The sequence below is a fragment of the Balaenoptera physalus genome, assembly GCF_965194825.1.
Source record: "Balaenoptera physalus genome assembly, chromosome: 18".
Lineage (NCBI taxonomy): Eukaryota > Metazoa > Chordata > Mammalia > Artiodactyla > Balaenopteridae > Balaenoptera > Balaenoptera physalus.
Window position 1 is genome coordinate 55,980,482 of NC_138899.1, and position 12,400 is coordinate 55,992,881.

The 12,400-nt window shown below is 43.2% G+C and overlaps 1 long non-coding RNA gene across 1 annotated transcript; it reads left to right on the top strand.

Annotated features, from left to right (window-relative positions):
- Positions 1-535: 535 nt before the first annotated feature.
- LOC309647953 lies at positions 536-11,836 on the top strand. The gene is made up of 2 exons (XR_014256411.1): positions 536-11,460; positions 11,505-11,836. It is a non-coding gene; the product is annotated as an uncharacterized lncRNA (long non-coding RNA).
- The last annotated feature ends 564 nt before the right edge of the window (positions 11,837-12,400 follow it).

The window sequence follows — 12,400 nt, forward strand, 5'->3', positions numbered from 1 at the left end:
AGAGGCAGAGGTGTCTACCCTTCAGAACCAGCTCCCAGGAACTCTTTTTCTTTCCACATTTCCCAGCTCTGCCCTGGGATAGGCAGGATTTTGCAGCTTGAATCTCTTTCTGTCATATGCATATTATCTAATTTCAGAAAACGTACAGGTCTGGCTGCCAAAGCTTCAGCTTTGACTGTCACTCTCTGTTTTTCACCACAGTTAATGAATCCTAACTGCCCCCAAATACTTTGGCTCTCAGACTATTGGGGCCAACATTCCCAATTGGGTATCAATTTACCATTGCATTTATATGAAAGAACAAGAAAGAGCTTTGTGTGTGTGTGTGTGTGTTTTCCTACTCAAGCCTCACTCCTTGTAGCTGAGAGCCTGGCCTTGGACCATTTTAGAGAGAGGACCAGAATGTTTAGTCTGCTGCTCCTTTTTATTTTTGTTACATTATCCCTATATTAGTTTCCTCCTTTTGGAGCTCAGAAAATAAAGGAAAACAGCTACAACCCGCCCAGCCCCCCACCCATGGCAATGGACGTGAAAGTCATCCAGGGAGGTTGTGGAGTTACTGCAAAGTGTTCATGACTCTAAATGCCATCCAATCATTATCTGGAGTTTGAATAAATAATGTAGGTACAACTGCTTTTTGAATGCATCTCCTTTGTAAAGTGCTGGTCTGTTTACAGTAGCTAGTATTATTGTACACTTCCTCTAACATTGGATATCTATATATAGTCTATATCATACTAGAAGTGGGGGGCTTCTATGAAATTTATTGATGTTAGAAAGTATTCCTCACTCTCAAAAAGATTGGGAATGACTGTTCCTTAAAAAACTAAAAATAGGGAATTCCCTGGCAGTCCAGTGGTTAGGACTCACCACTTCCACTGCTGAGGGCGTGGGTTCAATCCCTGGTCGGGGAACTAAGATTCCACAAGTCGCAGGATCCGGCCAAAAAATAAAGATAAAAATAGAGTTACTATATGATCCAGTAATCCCAGTCTTGGGCATATATCCAAAAAAGATAAAACTCTAATTCGAAAAGATACATGCACCCCAATGTTCATAGTAACACTATTTACAATAGTCAACACATGGAAGCAACCTAAATGTCCATCAGCAGATGAATGGTAAAAGAAGATGTGGTATATCTATACAATGGAATATTACTCAGCCATTAAAAAAGTGAAATAATGCCCTTTGCAGCAACACGGATGAACCCAGAGATTATCATACTAAGTGAAGTAAGTCAGAGAAAGACAAATATCATATGATAACACTTATATGTGGAATCTAAAATATGATACAAACGGACTTATTTACAAAACAAAAATATACTCACAGAAATAGGAAACAAACTTATGATTACCAAAGGGGAAAGGTGGGAAGGGGAATAAATTAGGAATTTGGCATTAACAGATACACACTAGTATATATAAAATAGATAAACAACAAGCACCTAGTGTATAGCACAGGGAACTATATTCAATATCTTGTAATAACCTATAATGGAAAAGAATCTGAAAAAGAATATATATATATGTATAACTGAATCACTTTGCTGTACACCTGCAACGTTGTAAATCAACTGTGCTTCAATACAATTTTTTTAAAAAACTGGGAATCACTGCTCCAAGGAAACTGGATCTCTAGCAAAACAACATCTCTTCCCTTTTTTGGCCTAGGGAAGGCAATGTTCCTCTACCACCCCGGTTGGTTCATGCTCATGACGTTGGCCCACTGTTGGGTGTGGTGCCCTTGTGGACCAGGCAAGATACTGTGAGTCTGAAGATGCAACTTCTACTCTGAGATCTGCCACTGACTGGCTAAAATATCTTGGGTCTTTCACTTCATTTTCATGGGCCTCCATTTCTTCATCTATAATATGATCTCACAAAATATGTCAAAAACCCCTGCCAGCTCAGCCATTCTTTGATTCAACACATTGTAATTCTAGGCATCTTGCACACATCTTCCTGCTCATAAACCCTAAAATGGCCACAGGCCTTTTACAGATAATTGTATTTCCCAGCTAAGTGCCAACAGCCTCTTCACTTGGCTACTGATCATTAAAAAAAAAAAAAAAACGGTAAAGTGACTGAAAGCATCAGGGCTCAGGTTCAGGAATACGCATCGCCTCACCTGTTCCATAAACAGCCACCAACCCAGCACTTGCTGTGTGTCAGGCACACTGAAAAGCACTTTCTGTGTATTAAATTATTTGATCCACAAGACAACCCTATGAGGTATCCTGTTACTTATCCCCCTTTACAGGTTAGGAAACCCAAACCCTTCTCTGGTCCAATTCTGCATCGTCTTTGTATCCTTTAAAGCCTCCCTTGCAGAGAAAAAAGGAATGTATTTGTTCTTAGAATATAATTCATAAACACATAAGCCATCACTATGCGGGTCTCCATCATGAAACACAGCAAGACGCAGGGAAGAAAATGAAAGGCTCATTTAGCTGGTACCATTTAATATTTCCTTCTCTGAGACAAATGTTAAATGTCTGTGTAATTATCCTTGACTCTCATTGGGAGAAGGGAAGAATTCAATGATTCAAAGTTTGCCAGTCATTTTAGTTAATCTTAAAGGGAGGACACATAAAACAGCGGGAAAGGCTTAAACTGGACCAAGTTCTTGGGCAGCTAGAGGCCTTCAAAGATGAAAGAAATCGTGATCTGCATCCAAGCTAATCAGCCCCATCCGTAAACCTTTTGCTAACTGTCTCACCAGTATCCAAGCCAAAGGAAACTGGGATCACCCTATACATCCTAAATTAGAGCAAATATAAGCAAACAACATTAACACACAAGGCTGGTGGCATCGACATAAAAAGCCATCCTCCGTATAGAATTCTTGTATATATAATATGTGTATGACTATAGATTGGTACAACTTTTGGAAAGCAACATGACAAAACTAAACAGTTCTCAGCAAGACCACTCCTGAATGTCTATCCCTAGAAAATATATCAATAAAAACAGGAAGAGTCATACATGCAACTGTCCATTGCAGCATTATCTACAATAGCAAAATGCTGGAGCCAACATAAATATACACGCACAAGAATAGTTTTTTCGATGTTTATTGAACACCTATGTGTGCCAGGCACTATGCTGGACCCCGAGGTGAATATGAGTCTACTCCAGGATTGTGCTGAATATGAGACTACTTTGTTTTGTTTTGCTTTTTGTCTGTCTATTTGGAACAAATAGCATACACCTCTTTCTGGTTCCCCTGTATATCACAGGGTTGGAAGGTTGGGATCCACGGCATTCAGGATCCTGGATATGATTTGCATTCTGCCAACGAGGTGTGTTTGCATGAGATTTGGAAGGCAGAAGGGAGGTGAGAGGGGGACCAATTATTCTTCCTCCAGCACCAGTAGTGGACACATGGGCTTTGTCAGATGTGAGTTTTTGCAGAAATCAGCGAAACTCTTACCAACTATCTACCCAAGTGTTGTGCAGCAGCTGGGACCATCAGCAGCATTTTCTTGCAGTTTTCTGACCTCTGCCCTAAGCAGTACCTCCTGATTCTCTGAAAGCCAGCAGTGGATCTGAAAGTCAAGAAAACTCCTCCCCCACACCCACACCCCTGCTGGTGATTTTCATTCCTCCAGTCTTAGTTTTGTAAGCCCCCAATTCCCTGTGTTAAATCCCTCTCTGATTCAAATACCTAGAGTGACATATATTTTCCTTGATCCTTAACTTATTACAGAGAAATTACAATCTAGAACAGCTCTGCCCAGTAGGAAAATAATGTAAGTCACACACGTGAGATACGTGTAATTTGAATTTTTCTAGTAGCCATATTAAAAAAGTAAAAATAAGCAGGTGAAGTTAATTTAATATTTTATTTAACCCAATATATCCAAAATATTATCATCTCAACGTGTAATCAACACAAAAATATGAATTAGATCATTTACTTTTTGTACTAAGTCTTCAGGAGACAGTGCCTATTTTACACGTAAAGCACTTTTCAATTCAGATCAGCACATTTCAAGCACTCAATAGCTACACGTGACTCTCCTACTTGATAACATAGATCTATATAAGATACTAGGGTAGACATGATAGTAGATTATTTGTGCTGCTATTTGCATGAACTTTGGGGCTTGGCAGGGGACTGTGTTTCTGCTACTAGGACTGGCTCATCTCCCCACCTGGTCCATCAGGTGTCTGTCAGATGAGATTTGGTTCTCATCCGGATTGAATCCAAGGCAGCCTTTTGGATAGGGAAGAATAGGAGCTCTGTAAGCACCGCCAAAACTTCATGGGAAATTTTATCAGACAAGAAGGAGCCAAGACCAGGGTACTAGGAGGGGTCTGCCTTGGTCTGGGCTGAACTCAGTGGCAGGGTAGGAATGGTGCAGTTCCTGAGCAGTATGGCTCTGTGCTGAGACAGCGGATGCCCTGGCATGAGCGCCTCCATCACACCCACTGGGAACGGGTGGTGTGACAAGAGAGAGTCAGCAAGACTCGTCTGGAGAGGTGCTGAGCTGGCCACATCAGCCCAGAACAGGAGCCTTATTTATAGGCAGGCATGTCCAACAGCATGAGCAATAGAAACTCAGCTGTGGAGGTTTATCTTGCCAGCAATGAATCTGAATCAGAAAAAAAAAAAAAAAAAAAAAAAGAAGGATGTAAGGATGGATTCTGGAAAGAGCTGCAGTTACCAAAGTAAGGTCAAGCCAGGATGGAGGCATGTGGACTCCAAGAACATGAGAACTGAAAGACTTCCTGCCATATCAGTGAACAAAGTGTGTTGCGGCCACCACATTACAGCCGCCCAGATGGTGAGCCCTGAAGGAACTCAGGATGGAGACAAATGGGCTGCCCACTGCCAAGCCCATCTAGCAGTCATCCACCGCTGCCACCCACAGTGGTGCACCCTGAGGAAACTCAGGATGAGAAAACGCAGGATGCTGGGCCCAGGGAGCCGAGGTGCGTATCAAAGGTATGATTTCAGTGAGCCCACACTCTTGCATCTTCCCATACATAGAAAAGCGTTAATTCCTTAACTTGAGATATCTGGTTTTCCTTTATTAACAGTAATCTTTTGATGTTCCGACCACCTGGGTTTGTTGCAAAAACTCCTCTATATCCTGGCTCCCCCACCTCCCTCTTTGGAACAGTTTCTCAGCTTTACCTGAGATGCTGTGTCTCAGGTTTAAGTCCTCAGATTTGGCCACTGAATAAAACATCAATCTCAACTTTTAGGTTGTGCATTTTTTTTTCAGTCGACAAACAGATGGAGAGCAACTGATGACCCAGCTACCAGAAACAGGTTAGGAACCAGGGCGAGTACGGATGACGCTGGGTTTGTATGCCCGCCCTAAGGCTAGATCGGGCTATGGCGCGTGGCTGCAGGTATCTGTCTTTGTGTTGCTTCAGCCTAAAAGTCCCGTGCACAGCTTCTGACACATCATAATAACAGCAAACACCTTATTTGTGAGTTCCTACTACGTACCAGCCACCGTGCCAAGAACTTTGCACACATAATCCTGGTTTATCTTCACTGAAGTCCTGGGAGGAAAGTACAATTATTATTCCCATTTTAGAGGTAAGAAAACTGAGGGACTCAGAACCTTACTTGAGGGGATAGACTTAGTAAATGTCAAAGCTGCAGTTCAAGCTCAAAACCTTGAATCTGGAGCCTTGAGCCTAATCACTAGGCCATGCTGTTTCAAAGTTTACTGACTTGACTTTAACTGGAAAAGGAAAGATGTAAAAGCAGGGAGGTAAGCTGCCAGAGCCCCATTTTGCAAAATTCACACGTATTGTGTTCAGCTTGGACCTGGGCAGTGGACAGAGCGAAGCAACAGGAATGACACTGTCAATCAGGACCACGGTATTCCCCACCCCCAGCGTTCCAGAAATGACCGTCTGTAACCACAGCGACCTGGGCTGGGGGTGGGGATTGCAGGCGCTGCATGCCTCCTGAGAAAAAGGAATTCTTCTCAGGTAGGAGAAGGTGCCGTTGCCATGGTGACCACAGATTCTTGGTCCAATCCTAGAGCAGTAGCTGGAGTTCTCAGAAAAAATTAAATTAAATTAAAAAGAATGAGAGTCTCTCTCGGCCACAGAAGTCACCCACAAAGGGACAGTGTCTCTGTCAGGCTCGAAGTCTAAACAGATGAACCGCAGATGCCCGGAGGCCAATGAGGGGCCCCGCAGGGGTGAAGCGCCCTTTCATACGCGAGGGTCCCGCGGCGGGGCCTCAGCGTGGATTTGCCAGGGAGCAGCCAGGATAAACACAGCACATCTCTCCGACGAGGACCACATTCCAGCCGTGGGCCTCCCGCAGCAGCCGGCAGTCGGCTCCTCACAATGCTGGCTTTTTCCCTGCCGGTCAACCCTCATTTCCCCAACCCAGCAAAGCCCTGGCAGCCCTGGCAGCTCTGGGTGCTTCCCTCCTCAGCCTCCCTCAGTTCTTCCTTGCAGCTCAGAATAGTTCCTAAAAGCCTCCAGTTGAAACAGAAGCCGGTTGTAATTCCTCTCAAACGATGGTTCCCTCCTTAAGGCCCAACATGGGGAGTCCTGATGCCCCTACCCTGTCCCCCAGTGGTACCTGTTCATCACCCCCACCCCGGCTGCCAGGCGCATACAGCACAGTATACACACGGGGAAGGGGACTCTCGAGTCCTACGATCAGGACACCCACTGCAGGAACTTGACCCACCGCTGCTACCATGCTACTCCAGGACATAGGCACCACCCAGAAATTGTATAATCCAGGTCCTGCTTTAACATCCTTTACCCCTGCAGTGCAAAAGTACTCAATGACTAGACTGCAAAAAAACAAACAAACAAAAAACAACAACAACAAACGGAAACCTACCCAAATCCTAAAGCTTCCTGTACCTCAGAAGGGGTCCAAAAGAGTGATGCCATCTAGTTAGAACCTGTTGACAATAGGTTGCATCATCCTTTATTTTTATATTTCTATTTCAGCTCGTGCAGAAATTGTTGAAGCATTAAACAGAACTTTAAATAGGTGAAAGAAAACTGTGTATTCCATTTTTGGATCCCGATGGGGTAAATTATTTTCATTTGTCTCCACTCAACTGCTGTTGCCTTTTTATCTTTCCAGAGAACTTTGACTATTGTGTCACATCTGAAGTTTAACTAAGCACACAAGAAGAGTAGAATCAGCATTATTACCCCCATTCCATAAAAGAAGCCCAGATGATATAATCAAGGTCAGGGGCTCAGCTGTTCTCTCAAGGTCAGGACCAGAGCACAATCTGAGTGAGTCTAGGGCTCTATCCAACTTTCCATAATATCCTTTGTATCAGCAAGGTTCACGTCCTGAGTTGAACCGAAGCCTGAGTGAATTAGGGAGATAGGTTTCCTTTCATAACCGGTAACAATGATTGCCTCGTGGAAGGGGAACTGGTTGGCTGGAGCCTGGGGTGAAGGGGAGACTTTCTTTTCACTGCCTTTGAATTGTGTACCATATGCAGGAACCAACTCTTCAGAAAATAACTAATATTTAATTTTAAATGTTAGCTTAAATGTAATTTAAAGTTTAAATGTAATTTTAAAACTTCCTTTTATAAATCAATTTTATCCTGCCTGCAAATTAATGGAGTTGAAACACACATTGTGAATATTGTGATGCTTAAGTCTGCTTAGAGCCGTGACTGGAAGGGCCCACAGCCAAGTTCAAAGGAAATAGACTGGGACGGGAGAGCTGGGACCCAGAGTGACTCCTCTACATCCTAAAAGGTGCATAATTCAGTGGAAATAAAATAGCCAGCTCTCGATTATCTGTGTTAGTGCAGGAAAGTCCTGGGGTAGGTAGTTTAAATGCAAGTGCAGATTAAAAGTTATATTTAATTTATATTCAGTATTGGGATGTCTTTGTACACGTTGGAATATGGATCTGTTTCATGCCATGAACTTACAACACTGCAAACTAAAAAAAAAAAACCAAAACACTGAAATATTGGGACACTGTCCATATTTTCCCTTTGAATTCATCAGAATGCTTTTGGCTACAAGAAACAAAAATCCTGACAGAAGCTGACTTAAACAATGAGGAAATTTACTGTCTCACAGAACAGAGAGACCACAGGTCAGGGTCTCAGGTTTTGCTGAAGTAGCAGCTCGGCAGTGTCATCAAGGTCCAACCTTTGCTCTGCTGTTCTCAGTGCCAGCTTCCTCCTCAAGCTCATAGCAATAAGGTGTCAGGACTTCCAGGTGTCTTCTCCAGACATGACAAGGTCAAGGGGAAAAAGTGGAAGCATTTTTCTGTAGAGCAAGGAAACCTCTCCCAGAATGTCCCCACCCCTACACCACCCCCAGACATCACTGCCAGCCTCGTTTCATCGTGTGCCATTCCAGAGCCAGTCACTAGCAGGGGAATAGGGTCATTGTGATGGGCTTAGACTAATCAAAGGGAGAAGAACGGATGCTGGTTTTTCAAATACAACATCCACTGCATATACCATCATTCCCCCAAGAAGCCCCTTCCTTTGTGAGAGACATCACAGGGGAATAGGCTGAGGCTTTTGAGTAACACTGAGTATCAGTTTACATAGAGATGCCTCCCTCCTACTTCCTTCTGAGACGGGCTGGGATCTGGGACCTGGGACATTTTGCTGCAATGTTTGCACTTGGACAAACATCTCCTTGAGCAACAAAATACAAAGAAACTATAAGGGACTAAAAATGCACAGTTGGGGCAAATTATGGACAAAAAGATACAAAAAGACCAAAAGACACAACTGCCACTTCTGAAGAGCAGGGAACAAAAGCAGGGTGCTGCACGTGCCCCATGCACACACCACCACCAAAGGGGTGGGCAAAACACTTAAGCCACCCCTCTCAGGCGACCCCTGGACCTGCCCCTATCCTCTCCCCATATAAGGAGCCAGCTCGCCGCCCCCATCCAAGGAGTGAGCGAGGGAGCAGGGAACCTGTTACTTGTTCTCACTCCCTCCCGCTGCAGGCAGGGGCCCCAATAAAGCCTTGCCTGAATTTCTTGTCTGGCCTCTGATCAATTTCTATTGATCAAGGAGGCCAGGAATCCTGGTTGGCAACACTTCCTTTTGAACTTACTCCTGCTGAGGAGTGGTGAGAAGCTAACTGTATATTTTAGTTTCAAGTTCCTTCTACCTGTGTGCTATATGTGATAGAAATCAGTACAAACAAAGAAAATGCTCACATCACTAAAAGACAATTTAGACTGAGTAAGTGGGAATTCAGTAAGCCATTAAAAGCAAGATTCACCATGAGGGAACACAGAAGGCAGTTGGCCAGTGTTCAAGGTGAACGTGTCTATTAAGATGGGTATCATGTCCATTATTGTCATTTCCAGAAATCTACCTGAGCCAAAGGTATTTTCCAAGCCTAATGCAATATGTCAGATGAAGTGTGCAGCATACAGGTGTCAGGGAAGAGTCTCGTTGACTCAAAGGTTTATTGTACAGAGGTCTCACCCTTGGCTACTGCACCCTCCCCAGCAGCTCAGAAGTGGACACTTGGGGAGTGCTCTCATTAAAGGCATACGATCCCATGGGAGAGGGGATGGATTGATGGCACTAGCTTGCTGAGATAATAACCACCTCTGCTGCACAAAGCCCCAGTTGGAGGTTAAGAAGAGAATTGCCTACAAGCAATTTACAAGGAGCAGCTAAGAAATAAAACACAGTGTCAGATGGGCCTTTGAAAACCAGTGTGGGAATCTGTTCCTTTTATTTTTTTTTTTTCTGGAAAGAAACAGAAGGTACAGCCACTGGCTACATTTATTTTTGGAGCAGGGAGAAGGGGAAAATAGAGGAATATATAGAAAAAGATGTAGACATACGGATTGATCTGATTCAACCCTGGAGAAAAATATCCATCTCAGCTTGTCAGGGTTAAGAAGGGCCACATACTCATGACTTTGTCATCAGAACTACATAGCTTTGTCTTGCTGGGGTTTTTTTGTTTTTTTTTTTAAATTTATTTATTTATTTATTTATTTTTGGCTGTGTTGGGTCTTCGTTTCTGTGCAAGGGCTTTCTCTAGTTGTGGCGAGCGGGGGCCACTCTTCATCGCGGTGCGCAGGCCTTTCACTGTCGCGGCCTCTCTTGTTGCGCAGCACAGGCTCCAGACGCGCAGGCTCAGTAGTTGTGGCTCACGGGCTTAGTTGCTCCGCGGCATGTGGGATCTTGCCAGACCAGGGCTCGAACCCGTGTCCCCTGCATTGGCAGGCAGATTCTCAACCACTGCGCCACGAGGGAAGCCCCGGTCTTGCTTTTTAATAGCAGAAAGAGCAAGAATGCTGGGATGGGACAATTCTGGAATCAAAAACTGAAAAATACAAATGCCCGATTCATCTTACATCTTGCACAGCCGCACTGCGTTCTGGAGCAGCACTTCTCAAGATTTAACGTTGCATGAATCACCTGGGGACCTTGTTCACATGCAGATTCTGACTCAGAAGATGTGGGGTGAGACCCAGGATTCTGCATTTTTAACAAGTTCCCAGGTGATGCTGATGCTGCCAGCCCGGGACCACATTTTGAGTAGCCAGGTTCTAAGGTATCTATGATAGAGTATAAGGTTTATTGAGTTAACAGTAGGTGTGGTTTTAAGATATATAAATGCTAAGACAGGAAGGAAGCTTTAAAGAAGGCAGATGAGCTGGATAAATATCCAGAGTCTATAAATAACTCCTACAGCTCAACAACAACAAAAATAAACAATTTTAAAAGGGGCGAAATTTGAACAGACATTTCTCCAAAAAAGATATATAGATGGCCAGTAAGCTCATGAAAATATGTTGAACATCACTAATCGTTAGGAAAATGCAAATCAGAACCACAGTGAGACACCACTTCACATGTGTTAGGATGGATGTTATCCAAAAACAGAAAATAAATACTGACAAGGATGTGGAGAAATTGGAACTCTTGGCACTTTGCTGTCAGGAATGTAAAATGGTGCAGCCCCTATGGAAAACATATGGCAATTCCTCAAAAAATTAAACACAGAGAGAGGATTCTGGGAAGATGGAGAGTTAAGATGTAGATAGACAGATAGATAGATAGCTGGCTATCCGAATCATTTTGCTGGACACTTGAAACTAACACAACATTGTAAATTAACTATACTTCTATAAAGATAAATAAAATAAGCATCAGGAATTTGTCTCTTCAGCTAGACAGCAATTGCACTGGCAGAAGCTATCTGATGTAATTATTTTGGAACTCTGGTGTCTATTGAAGGCTTGCAACTTCCAGGGGCAGACTTGGATGGTAAATTGCAGTTAATTTCAGTCAATTTCAGCCTTTAGCAGTAGTAGCAGTTACCTATCCTCCAACCCCACCCATGCGGCAGGCAGCTGTGCATGTCTTTCTGAAGTAGCTTAAACACAGCTTTCTGGAGCCAGGGTGGGCAAAAAGGACACTGTCCTCCAAATATCAGGGATCTGTGCTCTGATCAGGAATTGCTGCTTCTGATCACAGAGGTGCAGGTAAAGAGACAGGCAGCCTGCTGCTTCTGATCACAGAGGTGCAGGTTAAGAGACAGGCAGCCATTGTTGTTGCACCTCCCCTGCACCATTGCTGCAAGCCCTTCCCCCCCATTAAAGTGAACAGGGAATTTAAAAGGCCAAGGTGCTTTCCCCCACCTCTTTCATTTTTCTCTTTTTCCCTGTTTGGGAGCCAGCCATTAAAGACTAGGATGTTCAAAAATAACTGCATACATGGGGAAAATTAGAAAGTAACTACACATGCCCAGGGAAAGGCTCTCAAAAGACCTAAGAAGGCCTTTAGTTTATACCTCAGGCTACTTCGCTGCACAGAGACAACCTGCAATAATAAAAAAGAATTAAAAAAAAAAAACCCTGGAAAAGGGGGAGAATTTGATTTCTAGAGTTACCACACTATTAGATTCAAACGTCCAGTTTTCAAAAAAATCACAATGCATGCAAAGAAACACAAATATATGGCCCATTCAGAAGGGGAAAAAAATCAACAGAAACTGTTTTTCAAACAGACCTGATGACAAATCTACTAAACAAAGATGTTAAAAGAATATCTTAAAAATGCTCAAAGAATGAAAGGAAGATATTAAGAAAGTCAAGAAAATGATGTCTGAATAAAATGGAAATATCAAAAAATAAATAGAAAACCTAAAAAGAAACCAAAAAGAAATCCTGAAGCTGAATAATACGGTAACTGAAATGAAAAATTCACTAGAGGTATTCAAAGGCAGATTTAAGCAGGGAGAAGAAAGAATCAGCAAACTTAAGACAGGGCATGAGGCTGAGGAGCATAAAGAAAAAAGACTAAAGAAAAGTGAACAGAGCCTAAGGGACCTGTGGAATGTCAGCAAGCAGATCAATATACACATTGTAGGAGATCCAGAAGGAAGAAGAGAAAGAGGCAGAGAAAATACATCAAGAA